This window comes from Crinia signifera, chromosome 5 (genome assembly GCF_055691185.1).
Source record: "Crinia signifera chromosome 5, ASM5569118v1, whole genome shotgun sequence".
Classification (NCBI taxonomy): domain Eukaryota; kingdom Metazoa; phylum Chordata; class Amphibia; order Anura; family Myobatrachidae; genus Crinia; species Crinia signifera.
Window position 1 is genome coordinate 333,853,640 of NC_139221.1, and position 17,927 is coordinate 333,871,566.

At 49.0% G+C, this 17,927-nt stretch overlaps 1 protein-coding gene across 1 annotated transcript in view; it reads right to left on the reverse strand.

Annotated features, from left to right (window-relative positions):
• Positions 1-2,363, reverse strand: part of MAPK15 (mitogen-activated protein kinase 15) — a 124,990-nt gene extending 122,627 nt beyond the window's left edge. The window contains 1 exon segment of the mRNA XM_083145064.1: positions 2,112-2,363. The gene's annotated coding sequence lies outside the window, so the exon portion shown is untranslated.
• Positions 2,364-17,927: the final 15,564 nt, after the last annotated feature.

Below are 17,927 nucleotides of genomic sequence, written 5' to 3' on the forward strand. Positions count from 1 at the left end.
AGTACAGAGAAATTTTTTACATATGGCCCCCGAATGATTTTTTACCAATACAAACGGCCCTTGGAACAAAAAAGGTTCCCCACCCCTGGTATACAGGGTAGGGGTCGGTGTGAGTGTATATACTGTATACAGGGCAGGGGTGAGTCTGATGGTATATACAGGGAAGGAGTATACAGGGAAGGAGTCGGTGTGAGTGTATATACTGTATACAGGGAAGGGGTCAGAGTGAGTGTATATACTGTATACATTACATGGGTCGTTGTGAGTGTATATACCATATACAGGGCAGGGGTCGGTGTGAGTGTATATACCCACGGCTCTTCCGCGAGGCCACGCCTCCATTTTGCCGCAATGGGGGCATGACCCTGTGAGCCTCTAGCCATGCCCCCAGCCCCTTGGCTGCGGGAATAGACGCTGTGCGCGTGCGCACAGCGTTTATTCCCCGCTGCTTAGCAGCTGACAGGGGGGACTCCCAACAGCCCCCCCACACCGCGGGACACTGCCGTCCGCGGGTGGGACATCGGGACAGGCCCTGACAATCGGGACTGTTGGGAGGTATGCCATAGGTGCTGGTAATCATACATTATCCATACCTCCCAGCATGCCCCTCTCCAGGAGGACACAATGCTCTGCTCCTGGGCTTCCCTGGTAATGTATGATTGCCAGCACCTGTGGTGACACCTTTCTTATCAGTTACCTGGCTCCCCACAGGTGCTGGCAATCCGACATTATCCATACCTCCCAGCATGCCCCTCTCCAGGAGGACACAATGCTCTGTTCCTGGACTTCCCTGGAAATGTATGATTGCCAGCACCTGTGGTGACACCTTTCTTATCAGTTACCTAGCTCCCCACAGGTGCTGGCAATCCTACATTACCCATACCTCCCAGCATGCCCCTCTCCAGGGGGGACACAATGCTCTGCTCCTGGGCTTCCCTGGTAATGTATGATTGCCAGCACCTGTGATGACACCTTTCTTATCAGTTACCCAGCTCCCCACAGGTGCTGGCAATCATACATTACCCATACCTCCCAGCATGCCCCTCTCCAGGAGGACACAATGCTCTGTTCCTGGACTTCCCTGCTAATGTATGATTGCCAGCACCTGTGGTGACACCTTTCTTATCAGTTACCCAGCTCCCCACAGGTGCTGGCAATCATACATTATCCATACCTCGAAGCATGCCCCTCTCCAGGAGGACACAATGCTCTGCTCCTGGGCTTCCCTGGTAATGTATGATTGCCAGCACCTGTGGTGACACCTTTCTTATCAGTTACCTAGCTCCCCACAGGTGCTGGCAATCATACATTATCCATACCTCCCAGCATGCCCCTCTCCAGGAGGACACAATGCTCTGTTCCTGGGCTTCCCTGGTAATGTATGATTGCCAGCACCTGTGGTGACACCTTTCTTATCAGTTACCTAGCTCCCCACAGGTGCTGGCAATCCTACATTATCCATACCTCCCAGCATGCCCCTCTCCAGGAGGACACAATGCTCTGTTCCTGGGCTTCCCTGGTAATGTATGATTGCCAGCACCTGTGGTGACACCTTTCTTATCAGTTACCTAGCTCCCCACAGGTGCTGGCAATCATACGTTATCCATACCTCCCAGCATGCCCCTCTCCAGGAGGACACAATGCTCTGTTCCTGGGCTTCCCTGGTAATGTATGATTGCCAGCACCTGTGGTGACACCTTTCTTATCAGTTACCTAGCTCCTCACAGGTGCTGGCAATCCTACATTATCCATACCTCCCAGCATGCCCCTCTCCAGGAGGACACAATGCTCTGTTCCTGGACTTCCCTGGTAATGTATGATTGCCAGCACCTGTGGTGACACCTTTCTTATCAGTTACCTAGCTCCCCACAGGTGCTGGCAATCCTACATTACCAGGGAAGCCCGGGAGCAGAGCATTGTGTCCTCCTGGAGAGGTTTAGGTAAGCAACCCTGATGTATATACTGTACACAGGGCAGGGGTCAGTGTGATTGGCTATACAGCATGCAGTGAATGTGGCTAGGAGATGGGTATGTCATGTGTGTATACAATATATATAATATTAATATATAAAATACACAAATACAAAGTACAGAGAGAAGGAGGTTTGTACCGGCGCCGGTTCTCTCCAGGTATCGGTCTCCGGTGCTGTGGCCGCAGTGGATGCCGGGAGGATCAAGGAAGAGATGAAGCTGTTTCCCCACGTTTCCTTGGCAACCTGCAGTTACGTTGGTCACGCGTTAAACGCATGCGCGGGTTTGTACCGTGATGACGGCGAGGCGTGGCTATAAATTATGACATCATTTACATGCGACGTATTTACTTCCATACATTCGTGTCGGGGAATCCGGTGCCTTTCGCGCGCAGAGGCAACAGTGTACGGGGGCGGGGCAGGGCAGAAAGTGGAGTGTCTCGGCGATCTTTCCCTTTATCAGTGTGGGGCGTATCGCTATTGTTCTCCTGCTCTGTGGCACTGTTGCCCCCTATGGAAGACTTGTGGTTTGTTTCTGTTATGGTCAAACTTAACAGAGTTGTCTACCTGACCCTCTCCATATGGGAGAAAAGGGTCCATACCTCCCTTATGGGTGAAAACCGGACCAGGACAAAACCCCCGGACCAGACATCAAACTCTGCATTTTGGAGCGCTTGTAGCGTCCGGTCCGGGGGGTGTCCTGTCGGGGGTTCTTGCCTGTGACACCTGTCACCAGGTAGAGGAGGAGGGGGAGAATAAAGCCTCCCTGTTTGGTCCGGGCATGTAGAAAAACCGGACGGTCCGGACCACACGGGAAGCTGTAATCTCCCCTCCCCATGACCCTGGTGATAGCTATCACAGGGACCCCTCACCCCCCCCGCCCCCACACGGACAATACACCCCTGGACAGGACACCCCCCGGACCGGACCCTACAAGCTCCGGGCTGCAGATTTTGATGTCCTGTCCGGCGGTCCGGAGTGCAGTCCGGGTCCGTTTTTTACATAGTCCCGGGAGAAAATGTTCTGTTGCTGGGCTTCCCTGGTAATGTAGGATTGCCAGTAGGGAAGCCAATCCCGGGGCATTTTTTCAATCCCGGGATTCGGGATTGAAAAATGCCCAATCCCGGGATTGGCTTCCTATACATAATTCCCGCCCCGGCCGCCCGCATATTTACTTACAATTGTGGTGCGGCTGGGCCGGTGGGCATGGAGGAGGATGCAGCCTAGGTTGGTGGCAGGCTGGTTCATCGGGCGAAGCTTTGGGGTCCGGTAAATGGCGAGTGCAGGCAGCCTGGGTGGGTGGGCGGTATCGTCGAGGCGGCCGGAGGTCAGCGCGGCGCGCATGGATGAGGCGGTTGTTTGTGTGGCCTGCGCAGCGTGACCTCTGACGCCGTCACGCTGCGCAGAGCCGCGCTGCCCGGGACGGGAGAAGCCGGGCAGCGTCTGAGCACTAGCTCAGACGCTGCCCGGCATTAGACTGCGCATGCGCAGTCTAATCCCGGGATTGGAAACTCCAATCCCGGGATTGAAATCCCGGCATTTTAGGGGCCAAATCCCGGGATCCCGCCGATCCCGGGATTGGCCACCCGAATTGCCAGCACCTGTGGTGACACCTTTCTTATTAGTTACCCAGCTCCTCACAGGTGCTGGCAATCATACATTATCCATACCTCCCAGCATGCCCCTCTCCAGGAGGACACAATGCTCTGCTCCTGGGCTTCCCCGGTAATGTATGATTGCCATCACCTGTGGTGACACCTTTCTTATCAGTTACCTAGCTCCCCACAGGTGCTGCCAATCATACATTATCCATACCTACCAGCATGCCCCTCTCCAGGAGGACACAATGCTCTCTTGCTGGGCTTCCCAGGTAATGTATGATTGCCAGCACCTGTGGTGACACCTTTCTTATCAGTTACCTACCTCACAGGTGCTGGTAATCCTACATTATCCATACCTCACAGCATGCCCCTCTCCAGGAGGACACAATGCGCTGTTCCTGGGCTTCCCTGGTAATGTACGATTGCAAACACCTGTGAGGAGGCAGGTAACTGATAAGAAAGGTGTCACCACAGGTGCTGGCAATCATACATTACCTGGGAAGCCCAGGAAGAGAGCATTGTGTCCTCCTGGAGAGGGGCATGCTGGTAGGTATGGATAATGTATGATTGCCAGCACCTGTGGGGAGCTAGGTAACTGATAAGAAAGGTGTCACCACAGGTGCTGGCAATCATACATTACCAGGGAAGCCCAGGAGCAGAGCATTGTGTCCTCCTGGAGAGGGGCATGCTGGGAGGTATGGATAATGTAGGATTGCCAGCACCTGTGGGGAGCTAGGTAACTGATAAGAAAGGTGTCACCACAGGGGCTGGCAATCCTACATCACCAGGGAAGCCCAGAAGCAGAGCATTGTGTTCTCCTGGAGAGGGGCATGCTGGGAGTATTGGATAATGTATGATTACCAGCACCTGTGGGGAGGTAGGTAACTGATAAGAAAGGTGTCACCACAGGGGCTGGCAATCATACATTACCTGGGAAGCCCAGGAACAGAGCATTGTGTCCTCCTGGAGAGGGGCATGCTGGGAGGTATGGATAATGTAGGATTGCCAGCACCTGTGGGGAGCTGGGTAACTGATAAGAAAGGTGTCACCACAGGTGCTGGCAATCATACATTACCTGGGAAGCCCAGGAACAGAGCATTGTGTCCTCCTGGAGAGGGGCATGCTGGGAGGTATGGATAATGTAGGATTGCCAGCACCTGTGGGGAGCTAGGTAACTTATAAGAAAGGTATCAACACAGGTGCTGGCAATCATACATTACCTGGGAAGCCCAGGAAGAGAGCATTCTCTCCCTGAAGGAGAGGGTCAGGTAGGGAACCCTAAATCCTGAGGCTGGCCCGTTCCCCTCTCTCTACCTGGGGTCATTATGTACCTGGAGCATAAGCCTGCATATGGGAGTCACACCGTAACTGGTGTATCAGCCCTCATAAGGGGGTAACTGTGGTGTCAGCCCGCATATGGGGGGTCACTATGTAACTGTGGTGTCAGCCTGCATATGGGGGGTCACTATGTAACTGGAGCGTCAGCCCGCATATGGGGGGTCACTGTGTAACTGCGGTGTCAGTCCGCAAAGGGGGTCAATATGTAACTGGGTGTCAGCCGGCATATGGGGGTAACTGGGGGTCGCTGTGTAACTGGGTGTCAGCCCACATATGGGGGGGGGGGGTCACTGTGTAACTGGGTTGTCAGCCCTCATATGGGGGGGGGGGTCACTGTGTAACTGGGTTGTCAGCCCTCATATGGGGGGGGGGGGGTCACTGTGTAACTGGGTTGTCAGCCCTCATATGTGGAGGGGTCACTGTGTAGCTGGGTTGTCAGCCCTCATATGGGGGGGGCCATGCGGTGTCAGTCCGCAAAAGGGGTCAATTGGTAACTGGGATGTCAGCTCGCAAATAGAAGTCACTGTGTAACTGGGATGTCAGCCTGCATAACGGGGTCGCTGTGTAACAGAGTGTCAGTCCAAATATAGGGGTCATTGTGTAACTGGGGTGTCAGCCCGCATGTAGGGGCCTCTGTGTAACTGGGGCGTCAGCCCGCATATGGGGGTCACTGTGTAACTGGGGCGTCAGCCCGCATATGGGGGTCACTGTGTAACTGGGGCGTCAGACCACATAGGGGGGTCACTGTGTAATTGGGGTGTCAGCCCTAGGGTGACCAACTCATCCCTTTAATCCGGGACACATTAATTACACAGTTTCTGTGGCAGTTTAAAACCAGGTGAAAGCCAGCCACAGAACCTGTGTAATTAATGTGTCCTGGATTAAATGGATGAGTTGGTCACCCAAGTCAACCCCATATGGGGGTCACTGTGTAACTGGGATGTCAGCTCGCATATAGAAGTCACTGTGTAACTGGGTGTGTCACCCCTGTCTGTCCCTCCCTTATAGAGTGTAAGCTTTCATCCTAACCCACCGCTCTATGCTCCTCACTCACTGTCTCCTCTGTGTCACCCCAGTCTGTCTGTCCCTCCCTTATAGAGTGTAAGCTTTCATCCTAACCCACCTCTCTATACTCCTCGCTCACTGTCTCTCCTCTGTGTCACCCGTCTGTTTGTCCCTCCCCTATAGAATTTATAACCCACAGCTCTATGCTCCTCGCTCACTGTCTCCTCTGTGTCACCCCTATCTGTCCCTCCCCTATAGTGTGTAAGCACTGGTCCTAACCCAATGCTCTATGATCATTGCTCACTGTCTCTCCTCTGTGTCACCCGTCTGTTTGTCCTTCCCCTATAGAATTTATAACCCACCACTCTATGCTCCTCGGTCACTGTCCCCACTCCTGTCTGTCCCTCCCCTATAGAGTGTAAGCTCTCATCCTAACCCGCCGCTCTATGCTCCTCGCTCACTGTCTCCTCTACATAGTAACATAGTAACATAGTAGGTAAGGCTGAAAAAAGACTTGCGTCCATCTAGTTCAACCTGGTATAGATATCCATTGCTGATTTGGTTGGTTCTGGTATTTTACAGACAAATTATATTTCTTATTTGTACCCATGGATGTTTTTCTCCAGTAAATGTTTGTCCAACTTTGCCTTGAACGCATTTAATGAGCCAGCCGTTACCACCTCTCTGGGAAGAGAGTTCCAGAGTTTGACTGTTCTGACCGTAAAGAAATTCTTTCTACTAGCTGAATGAAATCTTTTTTCTTCTAATCTATACTCATGCCCTCGCGTCCTAGATTCCTTTCTAGTAGAAAATAGGGTGTGTGACAGTTCCTTATATTGGCCCTTGATATACTTGTACATGTTGAGCATGTCCCCCCTTAAACGTCTCTTTTCTAATGTAAATAGTCCCAAATTGCTTAATCTCTCCCCGTAGCTTAAATTCTCCATTCCCCTAATAAGCTTTGTTGCTCGCCTTTGGACTTTTTCTAATTCTATGATGTCCTTTTTATAGTGTGGGGCCCAGAACTGTACTCCGTACTCTAGGTGAGGTCTCACCAATGCTTTATATAGTGGCATAATTACCCTTGAGTCCCTAGTTTCCATTCCCCTCTTAATACATGCCAGAATTTTGTTGGCCTTTTTTGTAGCTACATTACAATGGGCACTACATCCTAGATTGCTGTCTATTTGGACTCCTAGATCCTTTTCAAGTATGGAATTACCCAGTTCCTCTCCGCTAAGGTTGTAACTTGCACACTGGTTGTGTCTCCCAAGGTGCATAACCTTACATTTATCTACATTGAACCTCATCTTCCATTTTTTTGCCCACTCATCTAGAATTGCAAGATCATTTTGAAGCATGGTGACATCTTCTGGTGATTTGATGACTTTGCTAAGTTTTGTATCGTCCGCAAAGATGGATACATTGCTGAGTAACCCTATCCCAATATCGTTAATAAAAATGTTAAACAAAATGGGCCCCAAAACCGAACCCTGGGGCACTCCACTTAGTACCGGTATCATATCTGATACGGCACCATTCACAACCACTCTTTGTTCTCTATTACATAGCCAATTCCCTACCCATCTGCAGATATTTTCACCCAATCCTAGGTTCTCCATTTTATTAATCAATCTCTTGTGTGGGACAGTATCAAATGCTTTAGCAAAATCTAGGAAAATCACATCTACAGCATTTCCATTATCGAGGTTTTTGCTAACCTCTTCATAGAACCCTAGTAGATTAGTTTGGCATGAACGATTTTTCACGAACCCATGTTGGTTAGTACTGAGTAGAAGGTGATGATCTAAATATTCCTGGATACCATCCCTTAAAAATCCTTCAAATAGTTTACCCACAATTGATGTTAAACTAACGGGTCTGTAATTAGCTGGATCTTCCTTTTTTCCTTTTTTGAATATTGGCACTACCTCTGCTATTCTCCAATCTTTTGGTACTATACCTGACGATAGTGACTTGCTAAAGATATAATGTAGGGGGGTAGCTAGTTCATCCCTTAATTCCATTAATACCCTCGGATGAATCCCATCTGGCCCTGGTGACTTATTTGTTTTGAGTTTGCTTAGCCTCAGTATTATTTCTTTCGGCGTGAAATCCACAATGAGATCTGGCTTATTTGTCCCGTTTGTGGTAAATGTTCGTTCCACAGTCTGCTCTCCCTTAGTAAATACTGATGAGAAGAACTCATTTAACAGTTTTGCTTTTCCCTTGTCCTCAGTAACACTTTTTCCACTAGTATCAGTTAGTGGGCCTATGTTTTCCTTAATTAAACGTTTACTATTTATGTATTTAAAAAATTTCTTTGGGTTGTTTTTGCTTTCAGTGGCTATGCACTCTTCATATAATATTTTAGCTGCTTTGATTACCCCTTTACAAGTTTTGTTTGATTCTTTGTATTTTGCGAATGCCTCCTCATTCAAGTTATTTTTATAGAATTTAAAGGCTCTGGTTTTATTGTTGATAGCTGACCTTACTTCTTTGTCCAACCATGGTGGCTTTTTTTTGTTGAATTTACCTTTAGTTACTTTAGGAATGTATTCAATAGTTAGTGAATCAAGCACCTTTTTTAGAGTATCCCACATTTCCTCTGCATTTTTTCCCTGCGTATTATTTCCTCTGTGTCACCCCTGTCTGTCAGTCCCTCCCCTATAGAGTGTAAGCTCTCATACTAACCCACCGCTCTTTGCTCCTCGCTCACTGTCTCCTGTGTCACCCCTGTCTGTCTGTCCCTCCCCTATAGAGTGTAAGCTGTCATATTAACCCACCGCTCTTTGCTCCTCGCTCACTGTCTCCTCTGTGTCACCCCTGTCTGTCCCTCCCCTATAGAGTGTAAGCTCTTATCCTAATCCACCGTTCTATGCTCCTCGCTCATTGTCTCCTCTGTGTCACCCCTGTCTGTCTGTCTGTCCCTCCCCTATAGAGTGTAAGCTCTCATACTAACCCACCCCTCTATGCTCCTCGCTCACTGTCTCTCCTCTGTGTCACCCCTGTCTGTCCCTCCCCTATAGCGTGTAAGCTCTCATCCTAACCCACCGCACTATGCTCCTCACTCACTGTCTCCTCTGTGTCACCCCTGTCTGTCCCTCCCCTATAGCGTGTAAGCTCTCATCCTAACCCACCGCACTATGCTCCTCGCTCACTGTCTCCTCTGTGTCACCCCTGTCTGTTCCTCTCCTATAGCGTGTAAGCTCTCATCCTAACCCACCGCTCTATGCTCCTCGCTCACTGTCTCCTCTGTGTCACCCCTGTCTGTCCCTCCCCAATAGAGTGTAAGGTCTCATCCTAACCCACCGTTCTATGCTCCTCACTCACTGTCTTCTCTGTTTCACCCCTGTCTGTTTGTCCCTCCCCTATAGAATTTATACGCCCTCATCCTAATCCCCCACTCTGTTCTTTGACCACTGTCTCTTCTGTGTCACCCCTGTCTGTCCCTCCCCAATAGAGTGTAAGGTCTCATCCTAATCCACCGCTCTACGCTCCTCACTCACTGTCTCTCCTCTGTGTCACCCGTCTGTTTGTCCCTCCCCTATAGAATTTATAACCCACCACTCTATGCTCCTCACTCACTGTCTCCTCTGTGTCACCCCTGTCTGTCCCTCCCCTATAGAGTGTAAGCACTGATCCTAACCCAATGCTCTATGATCCTTGCTCACTGCCTCCTCTGTGTCACCCGTCTGTTTGTCCTTCCCCTATAGAATTTATAACCCACCACTCTATGCTCCTCGGTCACTGTCCCCACTCCTGTCTGTCCCTCCCCTATAGAGTGTAAGCTCTCATCCTAACCCGCCGTTCTATGCTCCTCGCTCACTGTCTCCTCTGTGTCACTCCTGTCTGTCAGTCCCTCCCCTATAATAGTGTAAGCTCTCATACTAACCCACCTCACTATGCTCCTTGCTCACTGTCTCCTCTGTGTCACTCCTGTCTGTCCCTCCCCTACAGAGTGTAAGTGTTATGCTCACCGGGTGAGGTGATAATTCTCCAAAGGGAATTCCAGGAAGAGGATCTCACAGACGTCCGAAAGAGGGAGAGATAGGTATTCCAGAACCAACGACCAGCCGCCGTCTTCTGGATGGTCACCCGAGGTGTCTCGGCCTAAGCCCACAGAGTAGACCTTCGAGTCTTCTTGCCTACAACAGCCCCATTCCCTTAAGACTAGACTTGTGTACCGGTACTGATATGCCGCCAGGACTTACGTCGATAGGCCACAGTGTAAGCTTAACCCTAAAGCACCCAGGCGACACGTCGGTGAGGAGGGTAGACACAGAGGAACTATCCACTAACACACTAAGGGACCGGGGAACACGGGCTGGCGCCAAGGACAGGGCAAGGACTATCTAGGAATAAGGTGCAGGCGGATGATATATATACAGGTGAGAGGAAACGGTGTATATACAGTGGGGCGATGCAGGTAGTAGAGTAAAGGGAGTGATCAGCGGGAAGGTGTACCGTAATTACAGTGAATGGTGAGACGGACGTGAGGACACAAAACACTTATATATTATAAATATATACAGGGGCCGTCACGGCGACCCCAACGAGGGCGTCCCACCGGGACCACTGGTGGAGATAGGTACTCCGGATGGGACCCACAACAGACTGGACAAAAACACTACTAGCTCCAAAAGGGTTAGCGTACCCGATAAGGGGGGGTAACAGGGCACTGGAGAGGAGAAGCAGGTATAGCAATGGCAGGAGTTAGAGCAGATCAAAAGACCCACGCAGAGACCAGATGTAAACGCAGAGCCGAACAGGACTGACCCACAGGACTCTATATACGGCGTCAGCTTGAGGTCCACCCAGGGCTTATAAAGGAGTCTGGTCCAATCACCAACTGCTGGACCAGCTCCTAATGAATACCTGCCGCAGCTGTGTGCACGTTTTCCCGCCTGCCGTCTCTGTTGCCTAGGCAACTGCTGCGGCAGCGGGGAGTACTGAGCGGGGCTGCGTCGCGGTTGCCTAGCGACGGCAACCGGAAGTTCGGGCCCGGAAGTGTGCTGGCGTCCCGGCTGCCGTGTAGCACTACGGGTCCCAACAGTACCCCCCCTTGAGGAGGGGTCAAAGAACCCTTAACATCAGGTTTCCAAGGGAATTGTCGAAAAAAAATTGCTTTTAACCTTGGAGCATGAAGGAACTTCTCTGGAACCCAAGACCTCTCTTCCACACCGTAGTTTTTCCAGTGTACAAGAAACTTGAGCTGTCCCCGAACCAACTTTGAATCCAGAATTTTTTCCACCACAAATTCTTTGTGCCCCTGAACTAAGACTGGTTTGGGCTTGCGGGTTTGAGTGACTCCAAACCGGGCAGAGGAAAATACGGGTTTAAGGAGAGAACAGTGGAAAACTTTAATAATTCTCAATGATTTGGGCAGCAACAACTTGAAGGCCACAGGATTAATTCTTTTTAGAATTATGAATGGCTCAATAAACTTAGGACCCAGCTTCGATGTGGTCTGATGGAGCTTGATGTTTTGAGTGGACAACCACACCTTCTGACCAACTCTAAATCTACACGGTCTCCTGTGTTTGTCAGCAGATGTCTTAGAACGAAGAGATGCCTGTTTGAGAGCCAGATGGATCTTTTTCCAAGATTTTTTTAATTGAGTTACCAACGAAAAGGAGGACGGAACGTCTAAAGAGGTCTCAAATGCATTGTATTTCGGATGCATCCCAGTGTTACAATAGAATGGGATTTTCCAGAAGCTGTATGACAAGAGTTATATGAAAATTCCACCACCGGAAGCAATTCTGCCCAATCATTTTGGCATTTCGAGACAAAGCACCTTAAGTACTGTTCTAAATTGTGATTTATTCTCTCCGTCTGCAGGTTGGACTGAGGGTGATAACCTGAAGAGAGGCTTACATGAATGTCCAAACTAGCGTAAAAAGACCTCCAGAACTTGGCCACGAATTGTGATCCACTGTCAGAGACGACATCAACCGGTAGGCCATGAAGTCTAAAGATATGTCGGACAAACAAGCGAGCCAGTTCCTGAGCACTGGGAATTTTATGTAAGGGCACAAAGTGCGCCATCTTGCTAAAACGGTCTACCATTACCCAGATGGTATTGTAGGCACAGGATGGGGGCAAATCTACAATGAAGTCCAAGATGTGAGACCATGGTTTGTGAGGAATGGACAAAGGATGGAGCTGACCTACAGGTGATCTTCTGACAGACTTATTTTTGGCGCAGACCACACAAGACATCACAAACTGATATGTATCTTGGCGAATTGTAGGCCACCAAACCGCTCTGGATAATGATTCCAATGTTTTCTTGACTCCTGGATGACCAGAAATTTTAGTGGAGTGGAAAGTCTTTGAGAACTAACTTACTAAGAGCCTTGGGCACAAAAAGAAGTAAAGCCGGGGTTTCCTTAGGAGCTTGCGTCTGAGACACCAAGACACGGGATGCCAGATCTTGAGTTAGTCCTGCCATAATAATGGACGCTGGCACAATAGGAACCTCTGGGGGTTTATGGTCTTGAACAGGTTCGAAGCTACGAGATAGGGCATCGGCTTTGACGTTCTTAGGACCAGGTCTGAACGTGATAATGACATTAAACCTGGTAAAGAACAAGGCCCACCTGGCTTGTCTGGAATTAAGACACTTGGCGGACTCAATGTAGGCCAAATTCTTATGGTCAGTGATGACCGTGACAACATGATTGGCTCTCTCCAGCCAGTGACGCCATTCTTGGAACAACCATTTAATAGCTAAGACTCTCGGTTGCCAACATCATAATTCCTCTCGGCCGAGGAGAATTTATGAGAAAGATAAGCACAAGGATGGATCCTTTTGTCAGTGGGATCCCTTTGCGAGAGTACCGCACCAGCCCCAATTTCAGAAGCGTCCACTTCTACCAGGAAGGGCGTTCTGGGATCAGGGTGCCTCAGGATGGGTGCTGAACAAAAGGCCTCTTTTTTAATTTATCGAAGGCAGCCACGGCTTATGTAGACCAATTCTGCGGGTCAGCTCCTTTTTTAGTTTGCTCCACAATTGGGGCCACAATATCAGAGAGGAGCGAATAATTCGGCGATAGTAAATCGCAAAGCCTAAAAATCTCTGAACTGCCTTTAAACTGGTAGGCCGTGTCCAGGAGAGAACGGCCTGAACCTTATTCGGGTCCATGGAGAACCCCTTAGGGGAAATGATTTACCACAAAAATGAAATTGTCAACCTCGAACTCGCATTTCTCCAGTTTGGCATACAGACCATTCTTGCGAAGTTTCTGTAGCACCATTTTAACATGCTGACGATGTTCCAGAAGGCTCCTGGAGTAGATTAAAATGTCATCGAGGTAGACCACGGTGAAGATTCCAAGAAATTCCCGGAGGACTTCGTTAATGAGATCTTGGAATACTGCGGGGGCATTGGAGAGCCCGAAAGGCATCACAAGGTACTCATAATGGCCAATATGAGTGTTAAAGGCCATTTTCCACTCATCTCCTTCGTGAATTCTTATAAGGTTAAATGCCCCCCTCAAGTAAATTTTTGAAAAAATCACTGCTTCTCGGACTTTGTCAAACAGAACCGAAATTAAAGGCAAAGGGTAGGAGTTCTTTAGGGTGATTTTATTCAAGGCCCGGTAGTCGATACAGGGGCCATCTTTCTTCTCTACAAAAAAACCCCTGCCCCTACGGGAGACTTGAACGGGCGAATGAACCCTTTGGCGAGGTTTTCTTGAATGTAGGAGTCCATTGCCTGAGTCTCTGGTATAGAGAGGGCGTATAACCGACCCTTGGGTAAGGACGCACAAGGGATTAAATCGATGGCACAATCGAATGGACGGTGCGGAGGCAACGTGTCCGCCTCTTTTTTTTTTAGAGAATACATCTGCAAACTCCCGGTACGGGGGTGACAAGGTGGGAAAAAGTGGTTGGGTTATGTGAAGAGGAAGAGCGAGACACTATTTGTCGCAGCTGGAACCCCATTCGACTATTTCCCCTGTCTCCCAGTTTATATTGGGGTTATGCTTCCTCATCCAAGGTAACCCCAGGACTAATGGCGCCATGGGACAACGGAATAGGAAAAAAGAAATATCTTCGGAGTGAAGCGCCCCAATGGACAGTTTGAGGAGAGGAGTTTGTTAAGTGACAGGACCATTGGTCAAGGGATGTCCATCCAGACCGCATACCGAAATTTGGGAGTCCAAGATTAAGAGTGGTATACCTAGTGAGGTGGCCAGGCCTAAATCCATAAAATTCCCGGCGGCTCCACTGTCTATAAAGGCAGTGACCTCAGTCTCAACACCGGAAAAAGCTATCCTAGCGGGAACTATTACAGAGGTTAAAGGGGAGAAGCCTGCTAAACCTAAGTGAAACTCCCCGCCCTCACTTAGGCTTTGTCTTTTACCGGTTTATTTGGGCATACTAAGGCCCGATGGCCCTGACCACCACAGTAGAGACACAACCCCTTGATTCTCCTGCGGTTCTTTTCAGAAACGGTGAGCCTCATTGCCCCGAGCTGCATGGGCTCATCCTCTAACTCAAGAGTAGTCTCCGCATGAGGCTTGGAAGGCCACACTCCTGAAGTCTTTTCCCTTTGCCGCTCCCGGAGCCCTCGGTCCACCTTGATGGTGAGTTTAATCAATTCATCTAAGGACGTCGGAGCAGGATATTGCACCAGACAATCCTTAATACGTTCGGACAGCCCGATCCGGAACTGACTGCGACGTGCTGGGTCGTTCCACCCAGAATCGCCTGCCCACCTCCTGAATTCTGTACAGTATACTTCGGCAGGGCCCCGACCCTGCTTAAGGGAACGCAGATTAGCTTCAGCTGATGCGGTACGATCCGGATCGTCATAAAGAAGGCCCATGGCCGAGAAGAAATTATTCACAGAGGTGAGAGCCTCTGAATCCGCAGGGAGCCCAAAGGCCCAAGTTTGGGGATCTCCTTGAAGGGAAATAATTATTCCCACTTTCTGCGTCTCAGCGCCCGAGGACTGAGGACGCAATTGAAAATAGAGTTTACACGCCTCCCGAAAGTTGAAGAACTGGGAGTGATCCCACGAAAACCGATCGGGGAGATTTACTTTGGGTTCCACAGCACGGGGTGCCGAAAGGGTATGAGTTACCCTTTCATCCTGTGCGTTGACCCGGAGGATGAGATCCTGAAGCCTTTGCGTCAAGTTATGCACCTGTCCGGCAAGAACCTGAGCTGGAGATGGTTGGTTTGGGTCCATCTTGTCGGATGGTGATACCCTTTTTGTGGCCGGATATAATGTTATGCTCACCGGGTGAGGTGATAATTCTCCAAAGGGAATTCCAGGAAGAGGATCTCACAGATGTCCGAGAGAGGGAGAGCTAGGTATTCCAGAACCACGACCACCGACCGTCTTCTGGACGGTCACCCGAGGTGTCTTGGCCTAAGCCCACAGAGTAGACCTTTGAGTCTTCTTGCCTATAACAGCCCCTTTCCCTTAAGACTAGACTCGTCTACCGGTACTGATATGCCGCCAGGACTTACGTCGATAGGGGACAGTGTAAGCTTAACCCTAAAGCACCCAGGCGACACGTCGGTGAGGAGGGTAGACACAGAGGAACTATCCACTAACACACTAAGGGACCGGGGAACATGGGCTGACGCCAAGGACAGGGCAAGGACTATCTAGGAATAAGGTGCAGGCAGATGATATATATACAGGTGAGAGGAAACGGTGTATATACAGTGGGGCGATGCAGGTAGTAGAGTAACGGGAGTGATCAGCGGGAAGGTGTACCGTGATTACAGTGAATGGTGAGACAGACGTGAGGACACAAAACACTGATATATAATACAAATATATATATATAAATATATACAGGGGCCGTCCCGGCGACCCCAACGAGGGCGTCCCACCGGGACCACTGGTGCAGATCGGTACTCCGGATGGGACCCACAACAGACTGGACAAAAACACTACTAGCTCCAAAAGGGTTAGCGTACCCGATAAGGGGGGTGACAGGGCACTGGAGAGGAGAAGCAGGTATAGCAATGGCAGGAGTTAGAGCAGATCAAAAGACCCACGCAGAGACCAGATGTAAAAGCAGAGCCAAACAGGACTGACCCACAGGACTCTATATCCGGCGTCAGCTTGAGGGCCACCCAGGGCTTATAAAGGAGTCTGGTCCAATCACCAACTGCTGGACCAGCTCCTAATGAATATGAAAAAGAAAAAAGCAAATAGTCTGCGCGTCCACTAAGATGCTGCTGGGCACCCAGTAGTACCACCTACTACAAGATATATGCTAGGAGAATGAACGGGGATGGGAACACTGCGCTTCCTAATTGGGTAAACGGAATCAATGGAAGAAGATATTTTCCTTTCCGTAGTCTTCTATTGTAATGGATAAATCTTATTCTTTAGCTTGAATTCTTCAATATGGTTCACCTCAAAAAAAAAATAAGAAAATCGGTACTTATGTATTATTTGGACTCCCATGTTAAATGCACCCCATTTTTTCATACCCCTACTATCCAACTACGCATGGAGTTGATTTTATATAGTGTGGCGAGCGCAGCGTGACACCGTGCCCGAAGCGTGGTGAGCGGACGCGGTCTCATAAGAAAAACGTGAGTCTAGATATTACATAAGTACCAGAAAATCTAATGGTGCAGATTTTCCTGGATACTTAGTGCACACACGACATTAAATAACGTGAAAGTGAGGGTACTCGTACCATGTGTGGGCCTCTCCTTTAGATTTAAATCAAGCATAGGTCTGGGGTCACTTAGTAGATTCAGGGAATGATTTCCTTTTTAGGTCCTGTTCTTTCGTTTCCTCAGAGATATATAAGGGAAACACTCATTGCGTAATCAACCAATTTATTAATAAAAACACACAATATAGAATATAAGAACAAACAAAGCCTGGTACCGTGTCTGGCCTTTCACCAAAGGCCGGTTTAGGAGCATATGGGGGGGTCAGATGTAACAACCCGGGTGGACCCCTGCATAGGTTCTCCAAAAGCTGATCCCGGTGTATAGGTTTCCAGACAGGTTCCCAGGTGCCTCAAAAAACACCAACGCGTTTCGACTGTCAGAAGTCTTCCTCAGGGTGTGTGGAGGCAAACACACTGTGCCTGTTTATATACCTAGGTAAGGACCTCCCACCCCATTTGCACTTCCTGGAATTTATGTATTATGGAATTTATACATTGAATGGATAGGCTGGACTTTAGCCCCCCTTTTTTTTTGAAAGATGTATTAGAAAGTAACCCCATAACCCAGGAAGTGCAAATGGGGTGGGAGGTCCTTACAATCACACAGTTCATTCTTTCTGACAAAATCCTTCTCAGATGGACAAAACCATGTGCACTGCAGGTGGGACAGATGTAACTTGTGCAGAGAGAAAGTTAGATTTGGGTGGGGTTTTACTTCAAAGTGAGATCTATATTGCAGTGTAAAAATAAAGCAGCCAGTATTTACCCTGCACAGAAACAAAATAACTCACCTAAATCTAATTCTCTCTGTACATTTTACAGCTGCCCCCCTGAAGTTCACATGGTTTTGTCCATCTAAGAAGGATTTTGTCAGAAAGAGTGCACTAGAATAAGCGAGCTAAAGAAAAGACTTGTTTTATATACTAGTTGAATCATTCGTCGTAAGGGGCTGCGCCCCCTTAATTTGTGAACATTTGTATTGTGAGAAATATGGTTAGAATTGTATGAAAAATGAAACTTGAGTTATAGGTGAAATGTGTTAAATAGAGAGCATATGATTGGGAAGGGGGTGTGTATTGTATTGTTTTGTTTAATTAAAAAGCGGTTACAGAGAAAGATGTACATTGATAGTGTGAATGGTACAGTGACATTTGTGGGTGGGGGAGGGGGCTGTGTGTGCATGTTGTTTAGGTGTGTGTGTGTGTGCAATAGTATAGTAGGGTGTTTTTGAGTCAGCGGCTCCCCACTGGCGGAGGTCACAACACAAAAAAACAGGAGGCTGGGTAGTGATAGGGGTGTGTGGGCATAAGGGGGACTAAAGAGGAGGGTGGGAGACACAGTGCAGCTTC